Here is a 5,000-nt window from a genome sequence, read left to right as displayed (position 1 = left end):
TCAAGTCGAAGGTGTAGTGATGTCCAATTTTGGTTTTAGTCCTTCTTTTGACTGTTTTACTAATGAGTATTTAGATTCAAAGACTAATATATTGAAGAGATTAAAATTTGCAAAGAGCGTAGCGAACGCGCCTCGAACCATTCCAGTGAGCTCTCGCTTCGCGCGGCATAAATTTTGTCCAAAGGCCATGATGAAAGGGTTAAACTATGTGCCCCGGGATTTATCTTAAGTGTCATGCATATCTGTGGTGATTATAAAATTTCTTTGTGTGGTATGCCTCCATCTAAGGTGAGTCCAAACTAAAATTCAGCCCAGCAGAAGACAGAATTTGTTTCTGGCGCTATTTCTGAGCTTTTAGCAAGTCGATGTGTTAAACTGCTTTTTTGTCAACATGAGATCGCTAATCGTCTTTCAGTATCTGTTCAAGCTTCGGGAAGAAAAGATCTAAACTGGATTTGAGGCAGGTAATTTTTTGTCTTTAAGCAAAAATTTCTAGTTTGAAGACATTCCACTACCCTGAAGATCATTTCTAAAGGTTTTTTTTGTCTAGTTTTGACTTCGTCTGATTATCTCCACTTGGAAATTTTCTCTGATCATGACCGTAGATTCCTAGCTTTCTCTTGCCATTTTGGCAACGGAAAAGTTTAAATATCTCCAGTTTGCAGTTATATCTTCTGGCTTATCATCCGCTCTGTACTTATTTACTTAGTTACTCAAGCTTCTTATTGACTTGGTGGAGAAGTAAAGGTATTTTCATTGTCTTTTTTCTTGATGATGGCTTAGGAGCGGGAGCTAACAATACGAAGCCAAGATCAGCAGTTTGTTATTTCTTTTACTTATAAATGATATATCTTCTTCTATTCAATCAAGTTTACGCCTGTTTGCGGTAAACTTTGTTGTGTACAGAGGGTTACCTTGCAGGACTGCCCAGCTCTCCAGGAAGATCTGTATATTTGGTGGAAGACCTGGCAACTTAACTTTGATGTATCTAAGTGCTTTCATCTTGGGATAACTCGTAAGGAAACTCCTGTTGCCTTTAAGGATTCTTTGAATAGTAAGGTTATTTGAAAAGTACCTCCTACAACCTATTTAAGCTTGCAAATCACTGATAATCTATCCTGGAACTAGCATTGTGACAATATTTGCAAGAAGGCGAACTCAAGATTCGGACTTCCCAGAGGAATCTTATCTGGCTGTTCTCCCGGAGTATATATTTTATTTTATTTCTTCATTTATTTACTTAGTGTTATTGTCTTAAACTTCTAGTATAGTTTTTGCTGTTGTAGAAGTATTCCGATTAAGGATTAAAGATTAAAGGCAGTTAGCGCTGACTTCCTTTAGTGTTTTTTTAGGACAAGTCCCAACGGGAACTGAAGAAAGTTATCACTTGGTTGGGTATTGCACTGGATACTTATAAAGAATGTATGTCTGAGCGCTGCTCAAAAGCCACATTGATACTATTCAACGAACGCGGGACGTTATGGTTGTTAACGTCGCCAGTTCTCTAGCCTCTGTAGCAGGCCAGATTATCTTTTTTACCCTGCGTGGAAACTGCGGCTAGGATTACGTCAAGAGAAAATTGCATGCAGGATGTTGTTTACACCTACAATCGTGGTATGCCAATGCAACTTTAACGGACCAGTCGTGTGATGAATTAGCGTTTTGGAAACTAAGTTAACGTCGATTTCGATTCTTAATTATAATTCGCCTTGGCTATCTCCTTCCTAACGATCCAGATTTGTTTATTCAGATGCTTCGGTTCAGGCGTGTGGTTCCTCTGTCCTTTATGTTAGTTAGGTTTTCCACCTATACTAGTTCAATAAAGAGAGCATCAAAATCTCGACGTGGAGAGAGCTCATTACTGTCGATTTGGCTTTGATCAGTTGCATGGTTTACAGACCTTTAATCTTTAATCTTTAATGAGTCTACCCCTAAAACAGCAATAACTATACTAGGAGTTGAACAGTCACTCATTTTCGGACACACGCATTCAGAAGTTGTCTGACTACACAAACGTTGTTAGTATTGCTCATTTCTGCACAACCTGCCTGAACTGCAGCGCACCACTGCCAAGGACGGATAATGTCGTTAAGTTTTCAGGCTTTCCATTTCCAAGTCTTTGGGTCCCTAGCCTCTTGCAGTCACGCATTTTCAAGCCGTAACTTTGTCTTCTAGTTTTGGCTTTTCTCCAATATTCTCGCTTGTAATGTTACGTCGGTCTGCGGCCGAAACGTCCAAAATAAACTTAATGGTATATTTCTCTCGCGTCTGTTGCATGGTGAAGATGAAATATGGAAGTTCTGGCGATTGCGTGGTAACAAAAAAGCCTGAAATTGAATACTTCTACGTCACTAGAGCGGTAGGGCTTGAGTTGCAGTAGGTGTTTGTGAGGGCCGGGATTACGGGTAGTGACTGGTGTATTTAAGCTAAGTACAGCACGTGATTAGTCAATCTAGGTCCACACATTTTACCCGACGCAATGTTTCGAGATTTTGGACTTGTAAAGTTTTGTAGAAAGGGTTCTTTATTTCTCTTACAGGTCCATATCTCTTACAGTATTTGCGCGGCCTCCTTTTTTCAGTCCCGTTTGTTATCGTTGGGTGGCTTTTAGAGAACAAGGAAACATGGCTAGCTTGAACTAAAAAACGGGAACAAAGGCAAAATATCTTAGGGAACAAGGGAACATTTTAGGGATCAAAAAGCTGAGAACAAGTTTAGAAGTAATTTCGGGAATCGAACAAGGGAACATGAGCAAATTTTTAAAGGGAACAGGCGAAAAAGGACCACCCCCCCCCCCCCCCTTCCCCTGGGAGGGCCTATATGTCACAAGATCCAGCCATGTCGCTGTTACTGTTTTTCAATTGCTAAGATTTGGAGCCGGAAAGACTAAGGTTACAGTATAGAAGCTTAAATGCACCAAACAGTCGATATGGTGGTCGACTCATTAGTGTAATAACTAGACGATAGGTCTCGGATGATGATAAAATGCATCTCGACTTGAATCCGCAAAAAACCGACAGAAAAAAATTGTCTTAATTAACAACGTAGAAGCTTAAATGAACCAAATAATCACGATCGTAGTGCGATTCGTAGGTGTGTTTCGACACCAGACCTCGGACAGTAATCAAATAGAAATCATAAATCTGAGAAACACATAAAAATATGTTCAAAGGATAAAAAATGGACTTATCCGTTAGGAATTTCTCATCGCGACGTCGATAGATAGGACGAACATTATAGTGCATTAGTCTACCTAAATAGTTGAAATGCTGCCGAGAGGATGGCAGATACTCAGTAATGGTCGGTTCGTGCGTGGAATTGTAGGCAGATTTTTCAGAGCTGAATTATTTTGAGTTTAAAAATTTCCTTATTTGGATGTAACCCAGCCCGTGCATTTTCTCGCGCGTGCAATTTCGATCTTATTTTTGTATTGGTATCCTAAAATCCCTAGCTTTGTTCCAAGGAAAAAAATACAAAATTGCACGCTTCAAGGTCGTGTGCTTCTGGTCTTACAAGACGTGGACCCCAAAGTGGACCCCCTTCCGGACCCCACTCGAGAAAAGAAAGGGAAAATTAGTTTGAGGATACGAGCATATACTTCTTGAGATGGTTTTAGAGACGGTGTTTACTAAGGACGCTTTCCATTTGACAGAGCTGACCGGCCAGACTGGGCAAAAGGAAGGACTACCTCTACAACGCTTTCTAATTAACTTACTTCGAGGATGACATATACTCCTCCAGAAGAATACGAGGGATCATCTTCTAAGTGTTCCTTCAAATTGTTGCATTTTCCTTGCAAACTGACTGGCCTGGCGGGCCAGTTCTGACAAAAGGAAAGCGCCCTAATTCAAAGATATTTTTGCCCCGGTTTATGATTATGCTGGAAATGTAGCTCTTAACAAGTGTTATTGAAATCCAAAAAGAAAATTGAGGGTAACCAAGCATTTTCCAAAGATAATTCATGAATAATATTTGTAAAAACTAAAGCTCTAAAATACAAACAATGTATGGCGTCCTTTCTCAAATTGAAACTTAATTATCTGTCAGTCAAAAATGCTAGGCTACCCCAGTTTCCTTTTTGGATACCTAGAGTACTTACTAAGACCTACTTTTTCCGGTTAGTTTTAAACTGTGCAAAAATATCCCTGTATTAGTAAGCATCACCGATAGGAAACCTGAGTATCTCGAGATGCGCTGAAAGTGTGCGCAATAACAAAAGTAGGCACCGTCCTTAAGAAGTGCGGAGTACTATTATTCATGTGACTGATTGAAGCTATATATACTTTGCCCTTGAGTACACTCCCAATTTGTGGTAAAGATAACCACGCATCGTTTCTAAGGAAACGATATAACATAAAATAGTACCCTTAGAGGACATGTGGTTACTCGTAAAATTAAGAACCCAGAAAGATTGAAGGAAATACATAACATTGACATCGAGCATGTTGATCATTTCCGAGTTAAGTTAAATGTGTTTTTCACAGCGAATTGAAGCGCGAAGTGTTGACTATTCATGAGAAAGATTTGTGAATCAACAAAATCAGCATGTAAGAGGTCAATATGTAAGCAAACCGTTTGATTTGCTGCTCTTCCTTTGTGAGAAGGTTCGCAAAAGTTAAGCTCTGTCGGGTAGGGTTTGTATCTGGATGAGAGACCACGCAAGGAGATATACGACGCGCGAGATCCTTTCGTAGACGCCAAATGTCTTTTTTTTCAATCGGAATACTCATATTGAACGGATTCTTGACCATTCCGTTCAGCCTGACAGCTTTTCCCATTTGTATTTCACGAAGCTGCGATGAAGTTTACATAAGGGATAAAAGAAGCATCGAAGTCGCCTCCCCGCAGATGTTCTTTGCGGTTCGTTCCCAAAGGACGTCTGCGGGGAGGCTAGCATCAAAGAAGCCAAAATGAACCAGAAGATTGAAAAACAGCGCAGGTTGCAAGCTTCTGCTCTAATTCCCCGCTAGCAGAGATTTCTTTTCTTTTTGCCTTGCGTC

This window comes from Montipora foliosa, chromosome 7, assembly GCF_036669935.1.
Source record: "Montipora foliosa isolate CH-2021 chromosome 7, ASM3666993v2, whole genome shotgun sequence".
Lineage (NCBI taxonomy): Eukaryota > Metazoa > Cnidaria > Anthozoa > Scleractinia > Acroporidae > Montipora > Montipora foliosa.
The sequence above is the reverse complement of the archived record's forward strand: the minus strand, read 5'-3'. Positions refer to the sequence as shown.